Raw genomic sequence first — 16,542 nt, forward strand, 5'->3', positions numbered from 1 at the left:
AACTTGTGTTGTGTTATTGCATATTTCTAAGACTAAGAATCTGTTTGAGCTCTAGGGGGAGTCAGGTATAACTTGTCTAAAATTGATATTAAAAATATTTTTTGTTTAGGCAGTATTCCTATTTAATGTGAAAATCAGAAAATGAGGGACCAACACTTCAGTGGATCAGTCTAAAAATTCAGATAGTGTCCTTGTTCAGTGTGAAACGCTATAGAATACTTAAGTGAATATGGAATATAGGCCCTGATCCTGCCCTGAGAACCACACAGGCAGACCACCTGTTGACTTAATTGGAGCACAGTGATCTGTCTATGCATTTCTCAGTCTGGAATTAGTACTGGAGTGTGATTATCTCTTGGGTTGTAAACATTTAAAATAGATTTTCAGAAATCCCCCTAAAACTTCAGCTTTGTGACTTCTAAGAATTTGGTGAATGTTCATAATTGTGGGGTCAACAAATTTAAACTAAAGTGGAATGAGAATAGCAGTAAGGCATTATATTGGAAAAGTCTAAGCGTCTAAAAATCAAAGGCAGAATCCTAAAGCATTGATCAGTCATGGAAATTTTCAGATTTGGTACACAATCTACTTGCCTGTCTTCATTATGAAGGATGATAAATTACATTTTTACTTGCCCTGGATGATTACCAGAGTATTGTTTTGCACAAATAGCATATATAAATATAACGGGGTGCCTAATATTAAATAAGACTCATCCAGCATCAACAATGCACTGAACTTGCTAAGTGTAAAGTATTAGCATAATACCATATGGCTATATCTGTGACCACAGATGGCTTTAAAAAAAAAAAAGAGAGCGGAAAGTTGCTTATTTGGCATAGTGTAGATAAAATTTTAATTGCAAGAAGTGAAGTTTCCAGTTTATTAAGAATTGGAAACTGGGGATTTTAAGACCTAGATAAGGGCGTGTCTACACGGGTAAGTTTTTTTACCAGTTATATTGTTACATCATTAAAACTCCCTATGTGCACCCTTTTTTCAGTAGGAGTGACTTTTTTTTTTTCTTTTTTCAGTTTAGTTTGTTGCTTTCAAAGCAGTTTAAGCTAAACTGAAAAAAGCTGCTCTCATACTTGAAAAAGTGTCCACACAAGGAGTTACAGTGGTATAACTGCAGCAGATTAAATCATGCCTTAGCAAACACGATATAACTTTCCTGTGTAGACAAGCCCCAAGATCCCCTTTCAAAGAAGAAAAGCAGTAGAGAAATGAGATGGATGTTTTGGTTAATGAATAGGTTGGGGGGGTTTCTTTTTGTTTTTTTGTGGGTTTTTGTGTGGTTTTTTAAATAAAAAGGTTCTCATGGCACTGAATTAAGGATGTAGATCTTGCCATCACATAGGACTTTTCTGTCTTTTGTGATCAGCAGTAGCAAAAGGCCTGCTAATTCCAAAGATTAGGGTCTTTCTAGCAGAGTTTCATTTTAGCTGTTTTGGTTGTGAAAACCTTCAAATGTAAACTGATTCACCCTTGTCCTAATGCCCTTTTCTATTCTAGGCTTATTTCTCTAAAGTTTAATTGTTGTGAGCACCCATGCAAACAAGGCACCAAAGATTTACGTAGACCTTAGCAGAGTGTAAATATCCCCATTTTTCTCAATGCGATGTTAATTCTGAAGCCTAATTACAATTACCACTGGCTTTGATCAGTTTTACTCACATGAGTAGTTCCATTGCAATCAATAGGACTGCACACATGTACATATTGAAGTATTTGCAGGATTAATATTATGTTTAGGACCATTTACAGTAGTTACTAGGTGACCTGATAACACAGTTCCAGTGACCTTAAGTCCCATGTCTAAACATACAACACTGCAGCAGTGCAGCTGTACCGATTCAGCTGTGCCGCTGCAGCACATCTGGTGATAGCCTGAATAGAATAGTGTTATACTGGATCCCCTATCTCCATGGCAAATCGACGGTAAATGGGACACTTACGACTCATTTCACTGCTATTAACCTAGTCCAAAAACAAAAAGTCAAAACTCTCATCTAGTATATCTAGGGCCAAATCCACTTTGGGTTACAACCAAATCAAGGATCAGTGCTTGAGCTGTGTTTAAACAATCTAAGGGTTTATACTGTTTTGAGTGTGGACGGCGACACAACTGTGCCGCTGAACCTCTTCAGTGTAGACCCTACCTGTGCCAACGGGAGGGATTCTCCCATTGGCATAGCTCATCCACCTCCTTGCGAGGTGATAGGTAGGTCAACGAAAGAATTATTTTGTTGACTTAGTGTCGTCTACATGGGGACTTAAGTTGGCTTAACTATGCCGCTCAAGGGTGTGGATTTTTCCCTGAGTGACTTAGTTGTGCCAAGCTAACTTTCCAGAATAGAGCAGGCCTAAATACTTACCTGGCCCTCCAATAAACAATCTGAGTTCTGGTCTGCACTAGAAAATTAGGTCAGTTTAACTGTGTTGGTCAAGGGTGGGAAGAATCCACATGCCTGAGCTGTGTAGTTAAGCTGCCTTAATTCCCTGTGTAGACAACAGTAGGTCTACAGAAGAATTCTTCCATCAACCTGCCTACCGCTTCTTGGAGGGCTGCATTACCTAAGGCGAAGGGAGAACCCCTCCCATCGATGTAGGTAGTGCCTACACTGAAGCACTACAGCAATGCAGCTATGCTGTTGTAGCGTTTTAAGTGAAGACAAGCCCTCAATTAGAGCTAAACTAGCTCATATGGATGGAACCAAAGTCTTTAAACCAACTGAACTGTATGCCTATCCGGATGGTAGAAGACTTCTGGGTCACCTAGGCTGTAACATGATTGGCCTAAAATCATTTAACTTGGTGGTTGTTATTGACAAAAACTTAAGAAATAGTTTACCAAGAGTCATTTTTACTTCCTTTAAAGGACTTTTCAGTGAGGATAATGCCAGGGAATAAAGTACCGATTTTGAAAATGAATAGCTTCTTTCTGTCCTTTAATGGTGACCTCTGAGGCTTCTTAAAAATTGGATGTTATTTTTAGCTGTGTGAGTCTAAAAGCTGTGGGGGGGTGTTTTTTTGGGGTTTTTTGTTGTGTCCCGTCCCCCGTGGGCCCACCCCCACCCCACAGCTTGGTTTTTGCCCCATATGTCAGGCATGTCAAGTCCTGGTCTTCCTTGCTTTTGTTGGCACACTTCTTGGTGGTGATAAACATTAACGAGCATTTTATCCTAATTTTTCATTGGGCACTAAAATTAAATGAGTTAACAAGAGTCGGAGTAACATCCCATGCCCACAAATTTGTAGTCTTATGATAACATTTAGTTTCTTTTCTGATCACCATTGTCTTGGAGAGTGAAGAAGATTAGAATTGTTAGTATTAAAAAAACCCCCAAAAAACGGCAACTGTGGGCACACTTACACTTTTAAAAAAAAATTTTAAAAAACCTCTTGGGCCTTTACATGTAATAAAGTCAAAATAAACCCAATTTTCCCCTTTTTAAAAAATAACACCATACTTACAGTAAAAATACTGTTCATAGTTCCAGCAGCAAAGAAGCGTTGGATTTCTGTGGTGCAACTTTTGGGATTTGGTGTGTTTTCTGTCACTCCTTCAGCTTCAACTTTAACTGAATACATTTTTAATGGATTTCTTGTTTTTTGAATAGTATCTGGTATTGAAATCAGAGTAGGTCCAAGTAGAGTAGAAGATACCTACCCTATGCCCCCTTAGAGAGTAGGTGGGAAGGTCAGGGAGTTCCTGCAGGATTGTCCATAATCCATGTATTTTCTGTGGCTAATGTTTAAAGAGGTGCTTCTGGAGCTTAAAAATTCTTCTTTGGGTCTTTGTCCTCCAGGAGGGGGAACAAGGTGCTTATGTACAGAAAGGACCTCTCACATCCCATTGGCCATCTTGTTAAGGTTGCTGTTTCACTTTTGACACAGACTCCTAATTTTGCCCACAAGAGTATGGGAGCAGCCATACTGGTGGTGGTGGTTAATCCAACTGGTAATGTGTTGGAACTGAACACTATACCAAGGGTAGCTTGTTTTATGTGCTGACTGCCTGTGAGCTCTTTATCACTGAAGATCTTAATCATCTTCATGAGAAAAATGATCAAATCGCAAGAAGTAGTTTTACTTCTGAAACTCTCTCCACTGAAATGGTGTAGCACGCTCTGGGTAGCACAGACTTCACCAGGCTGGTTACTGTCATCCCTAAATATGAATCTTATTTTGTTCATGGCTTCTCTGCCACTGTGATGGTGGTTCTTGAGATGGCTTTGTGACATAGGATATCAGTGGACATACATCTAACTTATTTCACATAGGCCACATTTAACAGGGTGGTCTGACCTTTAAGGGCTGGGAGGCATGGGGCAAACCCAGGCCTGTTCAATCACCCCCATCTGTGCCATAATTAACTGCATTTCTGCATGAGAGGGCAGAACTAAGGGGGTTACCATACAGCTTCTGGTCACCATACTAAAAATTACTTGAGAGAATTGTCAGAAAGACACTGCTGGAGTCCCCAGGGAAGGGAAGCAGTAGGAAACCTGTCTGGTCCAAGACATGGTTTGGTTTGTATGTTTTTGGTTTGGCGGTTTAATTAGACTTCTGTTACCCCAATATGGGACTGAACTTTAAGCATGAGACCTGGCCAGAAGGTTGAGTCGGCCAGAAGAGGACCGTGGCAGAACTTGATGGGTGCTTGAGCAGAAGAGTCCCTGTGATGTGATGTGATACTCTGATGCCAGGGTGTGTTATGGCAGCAAGTAAAGTCGCTTGCACCACTTCAGCTATCGGATGATGATGGCTTTTGGTCACTGCCTATTTGAGCTGTTCTCACACCTGTAGCCTAGGGCTTGTCTAACCACACAAATTGCAGTAATTTAACAAATTGATTTAGAAGCTGATCTGGTGCAGACCCCTTACGTGGAGAGTCTTACGTTCGTCTGAGTACACTGTATCTGTTAAACTGTTTCCCCCTAACTTAAGCTAATCTGAAATGTGCTCATATAAGAGGTTTGCACTGATTTAAATACATCCATTTCTGAATCAACGTTCAAACTGTGTAGACCAGCCCCTAGAGGTGATGTGCTCTAACACCTTTCTAATTCCTTGAGCCATCATGTCCCTTCAATACATATGTTTTTTGAGTGACATTTTCAGCTAGTTAATTATGCTTACACTTATTCATAACCTACCAAAACTTCATATAGCACATACATATTTCTCTGCTTTCCTCTCCTTCATAACATTTTTTTCAGAATTGGTAGGCTTCCTGTTTTTGCAACTCTACCTGTTTTTCCTTCTCTATTTGAAAATTCTCTATCCAATTTGTTAAATGTAAATCCAAAAGGAAGCTGTGGACAGCTGAGGGAGCAGGTGAAAATCTAGATCATTTTCTCCTTGTTTATTATAGTACTTGAGGTGAAGATGTTAACACACACATTTTAATAAGTGGGAGGACAATAAAAACTCATTACTGGAGAAACACTTGAGATTACAGAAGACAACTTGACCTAGAAATATTGAGTAAAGTGGAAATGGGGTGAGTTATTGCAGTAGGCTTTTTAAGTGCTGACGTGTCACTCGTGGAATCCTCCCAGCATGAAAACTGAGATTTCTCCAAATTCCAATTTAAATGGAGGTTTCCTTCATGACCGTGCAACATGCTGCCATCCTGCAATTAGGCATCCCTTGCAGGACCTCATTCTGCATTTTTTGGGTGTCAGGAATGGCCCATTTGGGGTAAGTTTTTGATGAAATCCTGCACCACACTTTGATTTTAAAAAAACCAAACTCCTCCAATTTAGCTTTTTATTTAGAAGAATTTTTTTTAATTATTCCCCTGTCCAAGAGTATTTTCCTTTAATAAAAAGTAATCTTGTGGTTAACACTGGACTGGATCTCAAAAGACCATTGGTTCAATTTCTGGCTCTTGCACAGAATTTCTCCATGCTGTAGGACCAGGCATTTATTTGCTTCTGTTCCCTATCTGTAAAACAGACAACACTCCCTTTTCACTGCCCGTTGTTTTGTCTGTCCAGATTGTCAATTCTTTGGGGCTGGGACTATTGTTGTATGTAGAGTGCCTCCCACTGTAGAGCCCCAACTTCTCTTGAGGCCTCGGGGCACTACTGTAATGCAAATAAATTAGGGCTGTCAAGTGATTAAAAAAATTAATTGCATGATTTATCGCTCTGTTAAACAATAATAGAATACCATTTATTTAAATATTTTTGGATGTTTTTGTACATTTTCAAATATATTTCAATTACAACAGAATTAAAAGTACAGTGTTCACTTTATATTTTTATTACAAATATTTGCACTATAAAAGATGATTTGAAAAATACTATTAATACAAGTACCATAGTGCAATCTCTTTATCATGAAAATTGAACTTACAAATATAGAATTATGTACAAAAAAATAACTGCACTCAAAAATAAAACCGTGTAAAACTTTAGAGCCTACAAGTCCACTCAGTCCTACTTCTTGTTCAGCCAATTGCAGGAGATAATGCTGCCCGCTTCTTGTTTACAATGTCACCTGAAAGTGAGAACAGGTATTTGCATAGCACTATTGTAGCTGGCATCACAGGATATTAACGTGCCAGATGCGCTAAAGATTCACATGTCTCTTCTTCTTTGCCCACCATTCCAGAGGACATGCTTCCATGCTGATGATGGGTTCTGCTCGATAACAATCCATAGCAGTGCAGACTGGCAGACATTCATTTTCATCATCTAAGTCAGATGCCACCAACAAAAGATTTATTTTTTTTTGAGAGTTTGGGTTCTATAATTTCCGCATCAGACTGTTGCTCTTTTAAGTCTTCTGAAAACATGCTCCACATCTCGTCCCACTCAGATTTTGGAAGCCACTTCAGATTCTTAAACCTGTGGGTATAACCTGTGTTGTGGGTATCTTTAGAAACCTCACATTGGTACCTTCTTTGCATTTTGTCAGATCTGCAGTGAAAGTGGTGTTAAATCGAACAGTATGTGCTGGGTCATCATCCGAGACTGCCATAACACAAAAAATGTATGACAGAATGCAGGTAAAACAGAGCAGGCAACTTACAACTCTCCCCCAAGAAGTTCAGTCAAAAATTTAATTGTATTATTTTTTTTAACGAGCATCATCGGCATAGAAGCATGTCTTCTGGAATGGTGGCCAAAGCATGAAGGGGCATACAAATGTTTAGCATACCTGACACACAAATATGTAGCAATACTGGCTACAACAGTGCCATGTGAACATCTGTTCTCATTTTCAGGTGACATTGTAAATAAGAAGGGGGCAGCATTATCTTCTGTAAACGTAGGCAAACTTGTTTCTCTTAACTGAACAAGAAGTAGGACTGAGTGGACTTGTAGGCTCTAAAGTTTTACTTTTTGTAAGTTGCATTTTCACAATAGAGTGTGTCCTACTGTACTTATACGAGGTGAATTGAAAAATACTATTTCTTTTGTCATGTTTACACTGCAAATTTTTGTAATAAAAAATAGTGAGCACTGTACACTTCGTGTTCTGTTGTAAATTGAAATTGAAAATGTAGAAAAACATCCAAAAATATTTAATAAATTTCAATTGGTATTCTGTTGTTTAACAGCACAGTTAAAACTGATTAATTTTTTTGAGTTAATCATGTGAGTTAACTGCGATTAATTGACAGCCCTAAAATAAATAAATGTCTGAACTTCCAGGGAGAGCGGTTTGAGCAGATATTAGGTGTTAGGACTCCTGGTTTGTCTTGCAAATTCCATTATTACTTTCCTCTCTGACCTTGGGCAAGTTACTTAACATCTTTCTCCATTTCCGCATCTTTTATTTGGATACTCACTTCAGATGGAAACCACTGAAAACTGCCAAGTGTTTCTTATTGCTGTCCAGCAGAGAGCATTCCCATATTGCCTTCTGTCTCTTGTGACACACAAACGTGTCTTTGCAGTAGAATAGATATTTTTAGTTTTATAAAATACAAAATGCCTCCCTGAACACTCTAGATATCTGACAAAATACTTAAACATACAATAAATAAAATTTTAAAATACTAAACAGGCAGCATAAAAATAAACCATATTCACTATCTTTTCCCTAATATCGTCCCAGAAATATCTGCATCTTGAGCAGCCCTCATAAGATGTGCCTTGCATTGTCCCCTGAAGGTCAGTAGAGTTTTGAACTGTTTTAGAAGTTGGCGAGTCCTTAGGACATTTAGTTTTACTCCTACAATATTTAATGTTGTGATACTGCATATCTCATCTTGAGCATCAATGCACAAGCACAGTTGCGGAAATAATCTGTGCGTGCCCTCTGCTGGCTACCTCTTCAGCACAGCAAAATATTACAGGTGGTGACTACTTCTTTTATTTGTTTTTTTAAACTTTGGAAGGCAACAAAATTGTCTTTGAGTTTTTTGTAAAATCTGTATAGACTCTGGAGGACTTTCCTATGAAATCAAAACGATCTTACATTTATTTAGGAATAGAGTTCATTTAGGCCTTTCCAGTGAGTAATAAGTGTTTTCCCATAGTAATAGGTGATTTTGGTTAAATGTTGTGCTGTCTTTCAAGAACTGGCTCTGCTTAACTTCACTAAAAATGCATTAGCAGCAAAAGTATCATGAGGCATTGCATTACTGTGAAATTTTGTGGAGGTGGGCAGTCAAGACATTAGATATGGCCCTAAGTCTTAGTCATATTAAGGATACTCCAAGTGTTCAGACCTAAAGTGAAGTTTTCCTTACAGGTGGGTTGGAGGTGGGGGGACAGTTCGAAACTAAATTGAACAAAATATTTCCAGATATTATTTTTATTGTTTGGTTTTTTTAAAATGCAAAGGCTTGTTTTTTACTAAGTAATTTCCTGAAATGCTGGAAATAGCCACAAAGCAGCACTCTTAATTATTCTAAGTTTCATTAGAATGAGTACTTGTCTGCTTACAGCTTGGGTTCGGAACCAGACCGATCAGTCACAGGCAACAGGAAAATGCCCAGCCTCCTGAACTTGGGTTGTTTTTGGTAAAAAGAATGTCTGTGCAATTTGAGGAATCTGGCTCTTTTCTCAGTCTATTCAACAGTCTAATCTTAGGAAGTAAAAACGAATTATCCTGTCTGTGGAACTGTGTCAACTGGAGGAAACTTGTGGGGAGCTGGACAATCCTCTGTTGCCAGTCACTGACTGATCTGGTTCTTCCCCCAAGCTTCCGGCAGGCTGTAGTACCCATTGTAATGGAACTTCAGACCTTATTCAATGAGAGGAAACTTTCTGGTAAGCACAGATCCTAGAATCCTAGAATATCAGAGTTGGAAGGGACCTCAGGAGGTCATCCTAGTCCAACCGCCTGCTCAAAGCAGGACCAATCCCCAAATAAATCATCCCAGCCAGGGCTTTGTCAAGCCTGACCTTAAACTCTAAGGAAGGAGATTCCATCACCTCCCTAGGTAACCCATTCCAGTGCTTCACCACCCCCCAAGTGAAAGTTTTTCCTAATATCCAAGCTAAACCTCCCCCACTGCAACTTGAGACCATTACTCCTCATTCTGTCATCTGCTACCACTGAGAACAATCTAGATCCATCCTCTTTCAGGTAGTTGAAAGCAGTTATCAAATCCCCCATCGTTCTTCTCTTCTGCAGACTAAACAATCCCAGTTCCCTCAGCCTCTCCTCATAAGTCATGTGCTCCAGCCCCCCTAATCATTTTTGTTGCCCTCTGCTGGACGTTTTCCAACTTTTCCCCATCCGTCTGTGGTGTGGGGCCCAAAACTGGACACAGTAGTTCTCACCAATGCCAAATAGAGGGGAATGGTCACGTCCCACAATCTGCTGGCAATGCCCCTACTTATACAGCCCAAAATGCCATTGGCCTTCTTGGCAACAAGGGCACACTGACTCATATCCAGCTTCTTGTCCACTGTAACCCCTTGGTCCTTTTCCTCAGAACTGCTGCCTAGACACTCGGTCCCTATTCTGTAGCAGTACATGGGATTCTTTTGTCCTAAGTGTAGGACTCCGCACTTGTCCTTGTTGAACCTCATCTGATTTCTTTTGACCCAATCCTCTAATTTGTCTAGGTCCCTCTGTATCCTATCCCTACCCTCCAGCATATTTACCACTCCTCCCAGTTTAGTGTCATCTGCAAACTTGCTGAGAGTGCAATCCACACCATCCTCCAGATCATTAATGAAGATATTGAACAAAACCAGCTCCAGGACCGACCCTTGGGGCACTCCACTTGATACCGGCTGCCAACTAGACCTGAAGCCATTGATCACTACCCGTTGAGCCCGACAATCTAGCTAGATTTCTGTCCACCTTATAATCCATTCATCCAGCCCATACTTCTTTAACTTGCTGGCAAGAATACTGTGGGAGACCGTATCAAAAGCTTTGCTAAAGTCAAGGAATAACATGTCCACTGCTTTCCCCTCATCCACAGAGCCAGTTATCTCTTCATAGAAGGCAATTAGGTTAGTCAGGCATGACTTACCCTTAGTGAATCCATGCTGACTGTTCCTGATCACTTTTCTCTCCTTCAAGTGCTTCAAAATTGATTCCTTGCGGACCTGCTCCATGATTTTTCTAGAGCCAATGGCTCTGCAATCACAAACTCCTTTAGCACCCTCGGATGCAGTGCATGGACTTGTGCTCGTCGAGCTTTTCTAAATAGGCCTAAACAACTTTTCTCCACAGAGGGCTGGTCACTTCCTCCCCATACTGTGCTGCTCATTACAGTAGTCTGGGAGCTGACCTTGTTCGTGAGGATGAGCAAAAAAAGCATTGAGTACATTAGCTTTTTCCACATCCTCTGTCAGTCGGTTGCCTCCCCCATTCAGTAAGGGGCCCACACTTTCCTTGACCACCACCTTTTTGCTAACATACCTGTAGAAACCTTTCTTGTTACTCTTAACATTCCTTGCTAGCTGCAACTCCAAGTGTGATTTGGCCTTCCTGATTTGACTCCTGCATGTCTAAGCAATATTTTTATACTCCTCCTTGGTCATTTGTCCAATCTTCCAGTTCTTGTAAGCTTCTTTTTTGTGCTTAAGATCCACAAGGATTTCACTGTCAAGCCAGGCTGGTCGCCTGCCATATTTACTATTCTTTCTACACATCAGGATGGTTTGTTCCTGCAACCTCAATATGGTAGACTTTCCTGTTATGCTAGTGTAGGGGTTGGCAACTTGAGCCTAAGAAGGAGCCACAATTTACCAATGTACATTGCCAAAGAGCCGCAGTAATATGTCAGCGGCCCCACCATCAGCTTCCGCCCTCAGTGCCTCCTGCTCGCCAGCAGCCCCACTGATCAGTGCCTCCCACTCACCATAGTCAGCTGTTTCACAGCATGTCGGAGGCTCTGGGGGCAAAGAGGGAGGAGCAAGGGCATGGCAGGCTCATGGGAAGCAGCAGGAGCCTTGGGGGAAGGGGTGGAGTTGGGTCAGGACCTGGGGCAGAGCTGGGATTGAGCAGTGAGCACCCCGGCACATTGAAAAGTTAGAGCCTCTAGCTCCAGCCCCAGAGTCGGCACCTATGCAAAGAGCCGCATATTAACTTCTGAAGAGCCGCATGCGGCTCCAGAGCCACAGGTTGGCCGTCCCTGTGCTAGCATATGAGCAAGAGAAAACAGTCAGTTTCACTGAATGTATTTTTCTGTTTTAATCTCAGTCATTACTGAGGCCTGGTCTACATTACAGAGTTAGGTTGACATAAGGCAGTTTATGTCAACCGAACTCTGGAAGTGTCTGTGCTACAATGGGTCTCTTGCCAACGTAAGTCCCCCCCCCCCCCCCAATACATCAACTTAACTCCCCCTCTGCAAGAGGCATACAGTTTAGGCCCCTGTAGTTAGGGTAATAGTGTCCATGTAGACATTGCATTACTTACTTGGTCTGTTGGCTGTCAGCCCGGCATAGGACTCACAGCGGAAGCCCACAGGGCTCACAGTCCAGGCTATTAGCCCCGGGGGTAGGAGAGCTCCAGCTGTGAGTCCCACACCAGTCTCACAGCTCAGGCTATCAGCCCCGGGTAGAGGGGCCTCTGTCAGTACACCACTTCAGCTGGTGGAAATCCTCCTGGTGAGGATGCTCACTGCCGATAGAAGGAGCATAGCATTTTCACTGCTTTAATTACTTCAGTGGCTGTACATAGATTTCACTTAAGTTGACTTATTTTTGTAGTGTAGAGAAGGCCTGAGTGAAGTGGCAGAGGTATTTTTAAATGTTATTGAAATGAAGAATTTTGGTTAACACTACCAAAAAATGGTAATTAAGCTTGTTTCAGGTGTGTGGTTTTTTAAAGAATTCCTCTCCTTGGAACCAAGCGTAAGAATTGTAGAGACCAAGTTTACTCATTAAGATTTCAGAGGTTCTAGACTACACTATAGTGTAATACAGCCGGTGTAGAATAGGGTGACCAGGTAGGCAATGTGAAAAATTGGGATGACAGTGAAGGGGGTGGGGGGTAATAAGGCCCCAAATACAAGAAAAGGCCCCAAATATCAAGACTAGATGTCCCTATAAAATTGGGACATCTAGTTACCCTAGTGTAGAGTGGAATAACCTGCAGTCTTGCCTTTAAAATTTATGGATGTCTACACTTTAACTGCCGCAGCTGCATTGCTCTAGCACTTCAGTGTAGACACTGCTTACACTGATGGCAGGGGTTCTCCCATTGGCATAGGTAATTGATTTCCCTGACAGGCAGTAGCTAGGTGAATGGAAGAATTACGTAGACCTAGCATTGTCTGCGCTGGGGTTCTGTTGCCATAGCTATATCTCTCAGGAGTGTGGATTTTTCAGACTCCTGAGTGATGTGGTATATACCTCTATAAGTTCCTTGTGTAGACCAGCCCTCAATTTGAAAAATCCACACCCCGATGTAGTTAAACTGACCTAAGTCCCCTTGTAGGCCTATGTCGACAGAAGAATTGTTCCTAGCTACCACCTCTCAGGTAAATGAACTACCCATGCTGCCGTAGCATTTTAAGTGTAGATAAGCCCTATGTAAATCACCAGATGAGAGAGACATTCGTGTCAAGTGTTGATGTACAACAGAAGTTATGTCCTTCTCAATGGAAAAGGTCCATCAACACCAGACACGGTATTGTGGAATGTTAGAGGACAGAAGACTTTGTTGTTCTAATGTCCCACTCATGAACATTCCATCATGAACATCCTTCCATCAGCTGAGTTTGCGGCTCAGATCACATGGCCAGAGGGGGATTAAAACCCCCCAACAAGAAGGAACTTATCTCTATGCTGCTTGGACTCTGGGGGGCGGGGTGGGGGCAAGGGTTTCCTTGGCATAAGCAAAAGATCCCCAGCTGCTTAGCATGGGTTAGATCTAGAGAATATATAGTTTGGTTGTATAGAAACTTCTCTTTTTTATCTTTTGAAACTTAAGATTTGAACTCATTTTGTATGTATGTGTATCTGTTACCTGCCTTAACCTTGTAAACAACGCTCTAATTTTGTTTTTCTATTTAATAAATCTGTATATAGTTTATTATAGGACTGATTTCAAGAATTGTTTTTGGTGTGAGATCTAGGGTGCAAATGACCTGGGATGAGTGACTGGTCCTTTGTGACAGGAAGTAACCTGAATATTGCTGTGATTCTTGGTGAAAGAGACCATCTGTCACAAAGGTATACTCACCTGGGTGGCAAGATCGATTGGAGTCTGTGACTCCACGTTTAGGTTGTTTATACTACCTGAAGAGTTCATGCTTGATTGTGGTTGTGAGTTCTGTAATTAGATTTCACCAAGCCATCTTGGGGGGTTTGTGCCCTGCTTCCTAACAGTCTGTCCTTAGGTTCATAATAATACTTCAGGCAACATTACATATACCAGACAAATACAGGGGCTCTTTCCCAAAGAGCTTACAATGTAGTACTATGAGCAGGTATAATCTAACCTAGAACAAATTGTATACACTAGTTAACTTACGCGTTGGTGGTAACCGGTGTCAACATAAGGTGCAAATGAACATGGTTTAAATTGAGCAGCCCCAGGCCTTGTCGTCATACAAATTTACATCAGTTTAGTTAAATCTCTGTGTAAACACTTTTATATTGATTTCAGTTAAACCTTTTCCCAATTGACTTAAGCCCTTACTTTTGATTTAGCTTTTTCCAATCTCAATTTCTGAGAGAGAAATCAAATTGGATTAAACTGTGATTGAGTTAAACAGGTGCAAACTATGGTGTGAATAAGTTTATTTCAGCTTAAACCTCACTTTGAGTTTACCTTGCACCTGTAACTTAGATGCAAGCTAAACAGATAAACCTAGGAATAAACTGACACAAGTGTCCACACAGGAGCTTTCACTAGTTTAACTAAATCCATTAATGTTTGCATTCAGTATTGCACCGTTATAACCAAATCGAGTTAAAATCACACCTTGAACTAAAATAATGCAACTGTATTTACAAGCCATTAGCGTTAACAATGGTGTGAAATTTCTGTCCATGCTTCACTGTGGACTCAGACCGACCTCAATTACACTTATTACCAAGTGTAATACTTAATATCCTGAATAAGGCCATTGATGGAAGTGGGACTACATCAAGATTGTAAATACTATATTCTTTGGGAAGTGGTTGCAGGACTGGACTTTGTGGTTTAAAAGGGCAGTGTCATTGTCTTATGTCTGGAAAACATGGTGTAAACTTTTTGGAACTACTATAATAAACCGCTAGAAAGCAGTGTTTAACCCAAGAGTTATATAAATGTGAATTTCTGTTTCTGATACATAAATTGCCAGATAAGGATTATAAGAAATAAAAATAGAGGTCCACAAGATGGGCATGTTTTCTTCTTGATTATTGGTACAGAACTAGGGCTTAGAAAAGCTTACTGTTCTGAAAGTATTTGTCCTGGTCCGGCAAAGTCTTTTCTCAACTTGGCATGTTGTGAAATAAGACTCTTTTTAAAATGTATTGATATCTGCTTTCAATTTCTGTACTGTTCCAGATAGACTACATAAAACTTTAGAAGTTGCAGGTGTAAGAAATAGGACTGTCAAGCCACTAAAAAAGATTAATCCTGTGATTAAACAATAATAGAATACAATTTATTTAAATATTTGAATGTTTTCTATATTTTCAAATACATTGATTTCAGATACTCTTTACAACACAGAATACAAAGTAATTATTTTTGATTACAAGTATTTTCACTGTAAAAAAATATTTTGCAATAAAAGTACTGTAGTGCAATCTCTTTATCGTGAAAGTTGAACTTACAAATGTAGAATTATGTCCAAAAAAACCTGCATTCAAAAATAAAAATGTACAGTTTTAGACCCTGCAAATCCACTCAGTCTTACTTGCTTAGACAAACTAGTTTGTTTACATTTGCAGGAGATAATGCTGCCTGCTTCTTGTTTACGTCCCTGACACTGAGAACAGGCATCCTCATGGCACTGTCATAGCCGGTGTTGTAAGATATTAACGTGCCAGATGTGCTAAAGATTCATATGTCCCTTCATGCTTCAACCACCATTCCAGGTCTGTAAAGGAGCAGACTCACCCCTGCAGCACCTCCTGCTGGTCATTGGGGAATTAGCTCTTTCCAGCACAGAGTGCCCTCTGCAGGCCGGTGATCCGCACAGCTCTGGCCCCCGTGTCCCTCACAGACCCCAGTGGCCTTTTCTCTGGGTTCTGCCCCTGGCAACACCCCCACACTCTACCTCTGGGTCTCCCCTTCCGGGGAACCCCCAACCCACTGTCCCCACCTTGCCTCAGTCTGGGCTACTGCTAGTCATCACCAAGCCCCCTCTCCCTCGGGCAGACTGCAGGATAAAGGCCACTCATCATAGGCAAAGGGGTTGGGACTTGTTGCCTTCCTCTGTCTCCCAGTACCTCTATGGGCCTTGGACCAGGCCCTACAGCCTGGGGAATTGCCAGCCTGGAGCACCCCTGCTCAGCTTGCTCCTTCCCCAGCACTGCACCACCCTCAGTACCCTGTTAGGCAGCCAGGCCCTGCTCTCTCCCAGTCTGGAGAGAGACACTCCTTAGGCCTCTGGCTCACAGCCTCTTTATACAGGCCAGCTGGGGCCTGATTGGGGCATTGCCCAGCTGTGGCTGCTTCCCCAATCAGCCCTCTCCAGCCACAGCCCTCTCCAGGGCTGCTTTGAACCCCTTCTATTTTAGGAGCAGGGTAGCCACCCCGCTGCAAGGTCACATGCATCCATGTTGATGATGGGTTCTATTCTATAACAATTCAAAGAAGCGTGGACTGACGCAAGTTCATTTTCATTACCTGAGTCAGATGCCACCAGCAGAAGGTTGATCTTTCTTTTTTGGTGGTTTGGGTTCTGTAGTTTCTACATCGGAGTATTACTCTTTTAAGACTTCTGAAAGCATGCTCCACACCCTGTCCCAATCAGATTTTGGAAGGAACTTGAGATTTTTAAATCTTGGGTCGAGTGCTGTAACTATCTTTAGAAATCTCACATTGGTACCTTCTTTGCATTATGTCAAAACTACGGTGAAAGTGTTCGTAAAATGAACTACGTGTGCTGGGTCATCATCTGAGACTGCTGTAACATGAAATATATGACAGACTGGGTAA

General features: G+C 41.3%; 1 protein-coding gene across 4 annotated transcripts in view; it reads left to right on the forward strand.

Moving 5' to 3' along the window:
• SFMBT1 (Scm like with four mbt domains 1) overlaps nt 1-16,542 on the forward strand; it is a 137,703-nt gene that overhangs the window by 22,785 nt on the left and 98,376 nt on the right. The gene's annotated exons all lie outside the window — the stretch shown is intronic.

The sequence above is a fragment of the Lepidochelys kempii genome, chromosome 7, assembly GCF_965140265.1.
Source record: "Lepidochelys kempii isolate rLepKem1 chromosome 7, rLepKem1.hap2, whole genome shotgun sequence".
NCBI classification, from domain to species: domain Eukaryota; kingdom Metazoa; phylum Chordata; order Testudines; family Cheloniidae; genus Lepidochelys; species Lepidochelys kempii.